Source organism: Eucyclogobius newberryi, unplaced genomic scaffold (assembly GCF_026437365.1).
Source record: "Eucyclogobius newberryi isolate DKJ021-1_F unplaced genomic scaffold, fEucNew1.0.hap1 SCAF_17, whole genome shotgun sequence".
Classification (NCBI taxonomy): Eukaryota; Metazoa; Chordata; class Actinopteri; order Gobiiformes; family Gobiidae; genus Eucyclogobius; species Eucyclogobius newberryi.
In genome coordinates this window covers 32521068-32533049 of record NW_027315801.1, presented here as the reverse complement: position 1 = coordinate 32533049, position 11982 = coordinate 32521068, and the positions used below count along the sequence as shown (strand labels likewise).

At 41.0% G+C, this 11982-nt stretch overlaps 1 long non-coding RNA gene across 1 annotated transcript; it reads right to left on the bottom strand.

Annotated features, from left to right (window-relative positions):
* Positions 1-942: 942 nt before the first annotated feature.
* On the bottom strand, positions 943-3882 carry LOC140363516 (uncharacterized). Its single transcript, XR_011927149.1, has 2 exons — positions 3772-3882; positions 943-1214 (listed from the first exon to the last, which is right to left on the bottom strand). It is a non-coding gene; the product is annotated as an uncharacterized lncRNA (long non-coding RNA).
* Between the last annotated feature and the right edge of the window lie 8100 nt (positions 3883-11982).

Here is an 11982-nt window from a genome sequence, read left to right as displayed (position 1 = left end):
CAAAGCAGCTTTTCTTCGTTGGCTGATAACGGGTCACAAGAGAGTTTTAAGAGTTAAATTTATGCTGCCGGTCGACCTTGTGGAGAAGCCCCTTTTACTGCTCCTGCAATGCTGCGAAACCTCTTTGTGGCATTGCAGTAGGAGCACAGTGTCGTTCCCTACAGGCCGCAGTGAACCTAACTGCAGCCCCATTGCCCAAGTCCGCTAAAACGAAATTTGACTTGAAAATCCATCCGTCTAGTAAAGTGCAAAGCGCAGCTGGTTTTCAGATCTTCAATAAGGGCCAGACGTTTAGCTGTGGTCTGTGGAACCGAAATGAGTCTGCACCTGGCGTACTTTGCCTTTTTTCCCCGCATTAGATCTCTGTGAGCAGCATTCACGTTGCAACATTTTAAATAATCCTTAGGTGTATTTATTGAAGGAAGTAAACACAAAATGACACAAATTAAATATGTAAATAAATAATTCAACACCATAGGATACTTGATTTACTTTTTAATGCTTTCTTGATTTAAAAAAAAAAAAACTACAAAAAACTCAAATGTACCATACTTTTTATCCATTAATTATTGTAAAATTTGAGAAACCCCATTCAAATAGACCTCTATTGTAAATGCTTGGTACGGATACAAATGTATTTACAACAATAGACATTTTGGATGCTACGCTTATTCTAAAATGTTCATGCATTTGCAACTTAAAACAAGCAATTTCAAGCCACACTTATGAATGACCTTTTCATCCATAATAATGCACATTTTTAATTTTCAGGGGCATGCTGGGAGATCGGTCACAAGATGGCAGCAGAGGATCGTAAAACATGCTGAAGAGGCTTGATGCTGTGATCCAAGTGAACTTGTTGTAGATGTTATCATGAAAATGCCATGCTTGAAGTCACTTTGCATATGTTCCAGATCCTGTTCAACCATCCCCGTTGTCCTCCTCTGGCGTCCAGCTGATCTCACAGGCCTCTTATTGCGAAGAATTTCTGCGGCAGTATACTTGCTGATTGCTTCGTTCTCACTCCTCACAACAACCAGCTAAGACACTGCCAGAGAAACACCCACAGCAGCCGCATCCAAACAGCCCTCCTCCGTCTCCACTTCCTCTTCTTCTCAAACACACTTCCTCCAGTAAGTCTTTTTGCAGGTTTCGCTCACTGGTTTTGTTGTGGCGACTATAAAATGTTCATGGTTGGAGTCCTGCGCCAGCACCTGGAAAGCCACACAAGAAGAAAGTGAAATCAAATTTGAACAGGATCAAAAAATCATAACCGCGTCAGCTTGGTTTGGAAATCAAATCCCGATTGTCAGCAATATTACATAGTTAATTCACTGATGACTGGTCGCTTCACTGCCCACAGTGTGTTAAGGTTTAACAGCTCCTCAATACAAGCCATCAGCGTGGCTTCTCTTTTTCAGCACAACTTGTCTAAACATCCCTAAAACTAATAATAGACCTGCAGTGACTCATGATTCTGCAACAAGAGGTTCAATTTGATCCCTCTCATCTATTTGTGTGTCCTTCTCCTTGTGTCCACAGCACAAGAGCTTCGGTGTCTATACGAGTGTATTGCTTACTGTGAAGCTATTTCGGGCCGACTGACCATTCCATACTGTCCTGTCCCTGTGGGGTGCGCTTTGCTGACGAGACAAACACGGAGAGTGGAGAGAAATCTGCAGTAGAGGTAACAAATGAGGGTGGACAGACAGGGGAGCGGTGGGTTGTACATTGGCGGATAGCGGAGGTGATATCAGAGGCACATTTATGAACAGATGTGAAAGACTAAAGGCCGACCTTGGACTGACGCAGTGCTCCAGTGTAATTAAAGAGTTGTTTTAATGCTGGATGCGCTCCGACCCTTTGTAACAGTTTGTAAGAAAACAAATTCAATGTTCATGATAATAATGAATATGTTAATAATTCACTATATTCATGACATCCATTCATGTTAAACGTATACAGCGTTGAAATATACAGTTCTCCGTTTGCCCTACGTTTTCACTCATTAAAATGTTCTACTGCTAAACTAAGTATTTAAACTAATCTCTTTTATTGCTTTCCTTTTCCTCTGATGTCGGATGAACTGACCACGGCTGACACTAATATTTTAATTGTGTGGATGTGGATCTTTTGGCGCGCTCCGCACTCTGAGCACATGATGACAGGGATTGTTTCTTGCTCCGAGGTGGATGTAATCCCTCATCCTGGAGTGACAAATGGCAGTGAGAACAGCTCATTGAATGAACAGGTTCAATGACTGCACAAGACATCAGCACTGGGACAATACACTCCTTAAATGTCATCATCTCCTCACTGCCTACGGCCCATTCTGTTTTTTTTTTGTTTTTTTTAAAGAAATGTCAATCATCAAGCAACTACAGTGTGAACACGCATTACTTTCTTGGATAATTTATTTGACATCGTTAATAGGCCTAAGGTGTCTACAGTAACTGATAATATCCTGTTATTTAGTGTGAATACATAGCATCGGTTGTGTTTTTAAATATACAAATTTAAACTGTACTATTATTATTATTGATTACAAATGCAACTGATTTGCTTTGTAAGAAAAACAATATTCTAATTTTTCCTTTGACTTTAGATGTGAGGTGTTTTCTTAAGAATAGTGGATACTTATAATTGCAAACTGAAAGCGATCATAAAAAAGGTTACTATTTTATCAGTTCATAATAAATAAATACATAAATATACCTGAAATAAACAGGTGATAATATTTTCACACATCTGTACGTAAAAATATCACTATTGTCAGTTGTGGCTTTTGAGGAGTTTACATGGGACTTAAGCCTGTGTCCCGCTCCAGCCCAACACGACCTACACAGTTTGATCTGGATCCTGTCAGCATCACCATACATCGCTCCTTCTCCTCTGCACGTCCCCGCTGCTCCGGTGTCAGCTACAACACCCAGACAGTCATGCTTTCCTGCTCCAAACATAATCATCTTATGCCTAACAATGCCATTAGTATTTACTGCCGAGGCGCGCTGCTCGGCAATGCCACACATGACAAAAGCTGTGATGGCATGCCTGTCGAGCTGAGGTTTCTCCATACAAATCTGGTCATTGTTTGTTTGATAATTGTTCTGATTTGTCTTCTTTTGTTTCAGTTTGACACATGAGCGGCTTGTTGGTAGTGGATTATCCCCTGGTTACCATAAAACAGAGTTGCCCAGTTACTATTTGCATGCCTGGTGATGCAAAGGTAAAATACACAGAGCATACAGCACATTCATCTGCGTTTTAAAAAGCCAGTGTACACCTACGTGCTAAGTTAAAAAAAATAATGAACTCTGCAGCCTATTCTCCTTGTTTTGAGCTGATAACTGACTTGCGATCAATCTGAGTGTCTGGGCTAAACCTTGTGCCTTGCTAGGTCAATATGCTTTTCAAACAAATACCAGTTTACAGCAAGAAATGTACTTTTAATTGTCTGTATTGAATGTGTCTGTTTGTTTGCTGTATCTGTTTTATAATCAGCTATTGTTTGGTGTTGTTCGTTACCATGGCATCGCGTTAACCTCAGGATGCTTTCTCAATGAAGTCTACAAATTAATTTCCTCTTTTTTAAACTGTAAGTCTGTCCATTCTTTTTATTCCTTTTCAAACTCAAGTGGTTGAATTCAACATAATGGGATTTCCACACACTTCAAAAGGCTGTTTTAAATATCCACTTCTCTTTGAAATAGCAAAAAAAATGAACGTCTTAAGTGGAAATTACTTAAGTGATGTTTTCATATTCTTACTCACCAGTCATTGATAAGGCTCTTTCATCCTTCAGTGCCCACTCGTCCTGGCGTTGCCCAGAGTTTGTGGAGTCCTGTCGGCCACTTCTCCCGTTCTTCACCAACTCTTGACCACTGTCCTGCCTCTCGTCCCTCTTTTTAATACTGCTCTTTCTGCTTTGCATCCGGCAGTACAAGTCAAGGCATGTTCCAACACGCCACCAACAGCCTGAGCTGGAGATGGAGCCGTCTCCTAGAGGACACACACAGGGGGAGGAGCGAGGATCAGACAAGGGGGAAGCCCACAAATGACCCTGGCAGCAGTTTGACTCAGCCACATGTGCTACTGACAAGTGAAACACAGGAAGGACGCAGTGAGGTAATGATGAGTGATTCAGCAACCGCTATTTACACAAGCTAACACAAAGAAACACAGCCATAATGTGAACTGACAACTAAAGCCGTATTAAATGTATTACTGCTTAAGAAGTTTAATTCTATTTTATGGTAGATGCTGTTTTAAAAATATATATATATATATCAATTACGTTTATTCTTGGTACATAATATGAAATTAAGCATTTTCCCGTTTCCATTAAAAATATTACTTGTAAAAACGGTGCTGCTGTATAATTTTATGCCTATGTAGATTATAAAACCTGAAGAAACGCTTACAGATTCATTCCCATAACTGACTCGCAAAATCTTCTGTCCATAAATCATTCAAAAATTCTTCCGTAGAATTTTGTCTGGTCCTGTTCAAAGTTGTAAGTAGAAGTATTATTCTGTTAAAAATGAATCTGCGAAGCGCTCAAATCAAAGCTGTTGTGCGGATGCATCAGATCTTCCTCGGTTTGCATTGTCAAAAAAAATATTAATAGCAAAAAAATTGTCATGCTGCAGTGGAGCTTCGCACCAAGATAAATGAGCAGTGCATTCTTCTCTTTAGCCGCTGAGGTTTAAAGCCAGAGGTTGATCTTGCCGAATCATCACCTTCAATGAGCTAATTATGCAGTTACTCTAATGCTAGCTAGATTTTTACGAGAGGGTTCATCACTGCTACAGAGGAAGTTGATCACTGGGCAGATTCTAGATGCAGCGGCAGGATCCAGCTCAGCAAAACTCTTCTGCTTCAGTTTGGCCTGGGACCTGCCGCCTGAGCACCTTTACAGGCACTGACCTGAGGAGAGTGCTGGTCTCACTGCGGCCTGTCAACACTGATGACCTTATCAATGAGAGCAAAGTCACTATGCCCCTCCAACATCAGGGGCTTGGGGCTTTGTCTATCCTCCACAGTCCACAACTAAGATAATAGAACAGGAGAGATGCCTGCAATTAGTCACTAGGCACCACTTTGTCAAAGTGAAATGGAGAGTTGGCTCTTAATTTATAGAAGTAGTGTGTTTTTGCAGATGAGTGAAATATGGACAAAGTCTGGGTGCACTCTCTCTGAGGAAATTATTCTCTGCTCTTTGTTAATGAAAGGATCATGTAAAGTTGGCAATAGGGTCATCCATCTCTGGGCTGCAGTTAGCTTTACCCATTTGTATCAGTTGAATGGAGTGTGTCCCAGAGGGAGTGAGGAAATAGGAAGGAACCCCTGGTCCAGCAAGTTCAATGCTTGCTGCATTGATTACATCATCAGGACTGGAGCTAGAATGGGACAATGCACCATCAGGGGGTGGGGGGCAACTGGCTAATCCCCCCTCTGTGTCCTTTAAAGTAAGCAATGCTTTGTCCAAATACAGGATGTGTGTGTCTGTTCCTCTGAAGTCAGGCTGAGCCTGGGCCCGTGCTGTAACAGCAGCAGCGCATCACGTGATAGAAGATGTCTCTCAGACTCCCAATGAGCACAGTGTATGAGTGTGTGAGGCTGCTGCAGGACACTGCAGGATCGCAGCCTTTTCTCCCTCCTCTTTTCACTCAGGCAAATTGCTCAAGGAGGATGCTGGGAGCATGTGCTGCATACTTTTTAGAAGGGGAGGGTGTGATGGAGGAGGGGGGCATTTGAAGAGGTGCAAAGCATGCTGGTGAAGCGCTGTGCTGGCCAACTGTACCTCAGAGAGACTACAGTAGAGAAATTGGAGACAAGGAAGGAGGAGGGACGAGGATAGGGGTGGGGAAGGGCAGGAGCGAGGTGCAAGCAACATCAGGTGAGTGCGGCACTTTCCTTTGGCAGGCAGCGCTGCACCACCCCCAGTGAAACTGCAGATGATGTCAGGCTCCGGATGTGGCTCGGACCCTTAGCACACACTGCTCCTGCTCTTTGCTGCTGCAGAGGACAGAGAGCCAAAGAGCAGAGCTGCTCAAACCTCCCAAACGTCCAGCTGTGACACTCGGGCCTCGCATTTTCAAGGTCTTAGCACAGTTACCTTAAATGAACCCAGGGCCAATTAACCTGCACAATGGCCAGGGTAATCTGACTGAGTCAAGGGCACTTTTTTTGAGTATATTTTCTTTATACTACGCACCTTTTGACTGAGACATAGTTCACGCTTAGATGCTAAAATTTGTACAAAGTGGAGAAATCTTTTTTCCTTAAATAATTTATTGTGTTTAAATGCCTTGACCAATGGTCCTGTTTCCCTTTCTGTTGTCAAACTTTAAATTATCCTAAAGCTGTATTGTGGATTGCACCAAAGTGTTGCTAGCTGGAGCACAACTTCAGTATTGCACCACAGCTTCACTGTCCCATGCAGGCCACTCTACCCTCTTTGATATCTTCCTATTTCAGTTTATAGTTAACATTGTGCACAACAGTAATAAGAACCTGTGTTGTTACTTGGAAAACTATCACTACTAGCATATTATGTATAAGCAGACAACACATGGAAATCAGCGACGCATGGGACTATTTGTTCAAACTAACACTAAATCAAAAGCTGTACTTTTGGCTATAGCTATAGTCTTAGCTTTCTGACACTGGTGACTGTCCCCAGCCTGTACCATGTGTTAAACATAGATGAGAGCAGTGGAGCCTGACCGCTAACTGCTGCGTGGTAGAAGCTGCTGCAGAGGCAGTGATGAGGCAAAAGCAGCCGGGAGCACTGCAGGCATGCTCCCCTTACTAAACCCCCGCTACTATAGGTAATGTGGCAGAAGTGCACTAATCTTTACAAAGATGTGAAAACAAAAGGCAGCGAGCATTGCAGAAAGAAGAGCTAGAAAAAGGCATGTACTCACAGAGTCCTGACTGCCAGCCTGCAGAGGTACGGGACCAAACTTCTCTGGACTCACTCTGAGCCTCTCGGATGCTGCTGGTGTTCTCTCATGGCGCTGTAAAGTTGACTGCAGCATTGCCTCCTGAACAGAATGACATTGTTTGCACTCTCTCTCTCTTCCTCACCCCTCCTCTCCTGACGGCACTCCCCCTCCTCTACAGTGCAAGCTCGCTGGCAGCACAAACTGCACAGCTCAGCAGTGTTCCCCACTGCCGCAGCAGGTCCTGCATGAGCTCTGCGTATCTGTGTGGGATGGGACTTTTAAAGGGGAATGCAACCTGCTGGGTCAGCCCAAGTGCAGATCCCCAACCCATCCACCTCTCCATCCCGTTCTCCTCAGCATCCCCCTCTCGTTTCCTGCTCCACTGACCCCCCAACCATCATCAGTGTAACAGACTCCTACAAGAGCCCCCTCCACACTTCTATTCATTTTCACACACCAGCAAATCTCCTCAGAGACATGAATGAGAGCACTTCCAGACTTCAGAGATTCTGTGTAGCGTGCAATTATGATCTTTTTTCACATCTGATCTGTGGAAAGATGACTTTCAAAATATTTTATTTTAAAATGTGATTGAATATTGAGCAGTAAACTAAACTGTAGTTCACCATCAACCTCTGGCCAATTTATATGCACAATCATGTCTCAATTCACTATTTGTGAATGATGCCTGCACCATTTGGTGCAATCATTATTTTATCTGTAAATGACCCCAAAAAATGTTTAAATAAATAAATACAAAAGTAATAGCTGTTAAATAAAATTGTTATAACCTTCAGGACCCAAAATATGCCGCTGTACTAATGCCATTCTGCAGTGCACTAATGTATAGAAATATCTTGACCAACCAAATGTTCCCTGAGCACGTTGCACAACTTCGCGAGTGTGAGATCATCCATCATTTAGTCAGCCACAGACCTGAAACTTCATTTTCTGCTGTATTTTCACTTCAGGAAAATGGTCCTGAAGATATAATTTTTTTTTGTTCTTGTGTTGACATATTGCTTGTGCAGCATGGGCTAAGAAAACGTAATGTTAACTCTATTATAAATTCTCAGTGGTTGGGGCTCTTGCTGCTCTATGCAGCAGTGCAGCGCAGCCCTCCACTGCTGGACTGGGGCTTTTCATTGACTTCACTGGGATAGAGTCTCTCATTGTGATAACCTTTTCTCTGGAATATCCCACATTTAAGAAATATATCTTGATATTTGAGATTACGTTAATTTAGGCACAAAATATGATTTTTGTTCCTTAATTAGCTTGTAGGGGCCCTACTAAAGATTTCCTGAATCGGCAGTACATCATAATGCCTCTATTTCTCGTGGGAATGTATGGAAAGTGCTTGTCTAGATCGGTCAGTGTCAGTATATTTCACACACAGTTTTCTGGTGTTGAAAGAGGTGTAGTTTGCTGCATGTGTGACCTGAGCTGCATGCGGTGCCGTGCTGCATTCGGCCGAGCATCTGTCCTCTCTGCACTCAGTGACTCCAGTAAAAATGCCCCCGACAGCACATCCCTCGCAAGGGCCACGCCGTTCTCAGTAATGGCACCCCCACTGATGAATAAGACATGAGGAGGGGCCCTTTTACATGTCCTATTAGATTACCTAGCCGAGTTTTACCTGGTGACTGTCACCTCATCGCTCCTGGCTCCAGCTCTTCTTATTGTCTCTTGTTAGCAGAGCAAGGTGTGTAAATGCTCGGTTGGGCCCATAGATCATGTTAGCGCTGTAAGTTAAGTCATTTCTATCCCTCAGCAGATGTTATCATACTTGTACTTGTGTTTTTGTTTAGTAGTTGGTTTAGCAAGATTGCATTTTGTCTGTTTTTTCAGTGCACTCCTGTGATATGGCTCCTTATTTCTGATGTTCAGGTTCTGTAATCTGAAGTACAGATATGACCTGCTGTCTTATTGTATTCAATAAGTGGGCAGATTGTCATGGTAAGATTGATATTGCTGTTGTACTTTCATATTATGATCAAGTTTTGATGGTGCACTGCCGTCTCAGTCACATGGTGGCTGCTGTGACTGTTCTTTATCACCAAATGTTCCAAGGTGTGGTCCATTATCTCTTATCAGCTCTAATTTGTCTTAATAAAAACAGACAATAACCGTATAGAGAAATATGAATATCATCCGTCTATTGTGCTCTGTCCATGTCTCAAATGAATAAACTAACATTACAAGATGATGTTGACTTTATAAATCTGAATCATCTGAATTTAATTGAAATATGTGAAAATAAATGCCAAAACCAATGTGGTGGTGACGCTTAAGCAAATGGAGCCATAGTTTATTCATAATTTGTATAGCCATTTTTGAGATTAGATAACGCTTTACCACAGGTTACTTCGGGAAACTTTTTTTTTTCCATCACGGTGGTAAATCTGGACTCTGCACTCCATTGACAGGGCAATCCTCTGAAAAAGCACGATGCACAATGACAATGTGTCACTGCAGGTTGTTGTTGACGACTCATAAAGTAAAAGTAATGCTCATGGGAATGGAAAAGGTAATATGTCCTGATGTCTGAACTTGGACATAATGAAGGTGAGTGCAGGGGCCTGTGCGTGTGCCGGTCTTTTTTGCCATTCGCAGCCTATTTCTTCTCCTCATTGATCTGTCCGGAAAAGATAATAGCCACATTGACTCTGATAGCTCAGCAGTTTGTTTGGTTTACACATCAATTCTGACTAATTCTCTAGACTACTCAGTCCAGAAGCAGAATTACCTTGACTGTTGTCTGACTCCTGAGTCTTTTACTTGGATTCAGGGCTGTAGTCGACATAAAGGGGGGTGGCAAAAGCTATCAAAGTATCAAAGTATCTCCATGTACTGTATCTGTCCCAACCTGCACTCAAAAGACTGCACAGGAGTTTATGCAAAAATAACTATTCAAACAGAAAGGTACTAGTAAACAGTGTATTTTTATGTTACAGATATACAAGTTTGATTAAACTTGTGATTCCCTCCAAAATCTTCAGTTAACTCACTCTAGTCTTTTCCTTTTTGCTGTCTTTTCCCATATAAATATTTTTAATCTAAATAAAATAACTAGTTGAATATTAACAATTTTGGTCAACTAAGACATCATTCATCGACTAAATTACTAAACAATTACAGTCCTACTTCTTTACATTGCTTTTACTTTACTTTTCTTTCTGAAATCTTGAAATCATACCGATGTAATTATAATAAGTTATTACAATTAATAATTGTTATAGTTGCAATAATGTCTTCAGTTGCTCGTCAGGTGTTGCTGAATGGTTGGCTTTAGAGTTGTCGCAATACTAACATTTCAAACTTGATTTACTGGGAAAATACATCCACAACCATAAAATCATTATTATTCTATATATATTTTTAATTAAACACTGTGGCCTTATAATAGTTTTGATAAAATAATTTGAAAATGGTTCATATAAATAAATTTTGTATTGTATTTTGTATTGATTGTTCAAATTCTAATTTTGATAATAGTTTTATTTTAGTATTGATTTGTATCTCATTTTTGATACTTTTGACAAACCTAATTAGCTTTGTAATAATAATAATAATAATAATAATAATAATAATAATTTAATTAATTATAATATGCAAGGTAGGTTAGCTGTTGGTGCTTCTGACTCACACTAAGAAGGTCTCATGTTTGATTCCTCAGCATGTCTAAGACCACATACAATAGGGTCTACTTTGGGGTCAGGACCCTCTTGTAAAAGAGTTCAAACTTTCCTGTTTCAATAAACAAGTGAATAAACATTGCACCAAAGCCTATGCTGACATCCTTTTGTGACGCTGAGCAGATTACAGAAAAATGCACATCGTACTACATTCTGTAGTAATAGATGCAAATATTTTGATCACTGCCTTTGAAAACAGCAGAACAGCAATAAGAGTCAATAGCAGATTGTTATTATGGAGCTTGTGAACTTGTGACAGCTGCGGTTGGTCTGTCAGCTGTGAGTGTCAGCAGCAGACTGTCTGCCCTCTCTCTCTCCTCAAGCACAATGTAGAGATCAGGCTCTGCTGCCAAGAGCTGCAGAGGAAAGCTTTTTTTATTCAGAGGAGCTACACCACTGCATTGTCAAAGATATATTTTTTCCTACTGACAACAAAAGTAACTATAAAAATACATAACCAATATCCTAAAAGATATATCTACAATATACTGTATGTGATGCAGCTAGGGTACCAAATTATCATGATAAACATTTTTACAATTCACATTTCAATAGATTTTGCTTCAGAGCACAGATGTATTAAGTAAGGGATGTTTGTATAGGACGGCTCAGCAGCAGTGATGAAGGCTTTGAGATTGTCTTGAAATAAACTTAAATGAGGAGCATACTTTTAGTGACACACAATATTGGCGTAATACATTTAAAATTTCAATAAACTATCATTACAGCAGTTTATGTGTACACGATTTAACAGTAAAAAATGACACTTTAAGTAGGGGCAGTAGCACATGCACTTGTTTCTGTTGGTTCTTGTTGGAACATACCTATAATAATGTCTAGTCTATGCTTTCCTCCTTAGCTGTTTTTGTCTGCAGACATGGTCAGCTGCTCTTTATTTTAGTTTTAGCTGTTACATTGCTGTTCTTTCAGGTTTATGCAGAATTGCAGCATATTTGCCAAAGCAATGCTTGTCATCTCCTGGCCTAAATTCTGCACTGCCTTTTGTTACTGTAACACACAGGTACAAACGAAGAGGTCTTGCTGGCTGATCTGTATTTACCCTTTAATGTTTGTCTGCTCGTTGCAAAGGACAGTGGAGCTAATGTGTGGACAGAGGCTATGCACCGTCTTCACTGCCGCACGCAGATATTGAAGCTGCTGGGTCATTGCAGTCATTATCGGGACAGATGGGTTCACATTCAGAGGCAGAGTACCAGTACTTTACTAATACCCTAACGCGAGTAACTATCTCAATGCAAGTAACACATGAAGCATTGAAAAGTAAAAATGTACTGGTACTTAATCTTCTCATTTTGTGATCAATAAAACAGGTG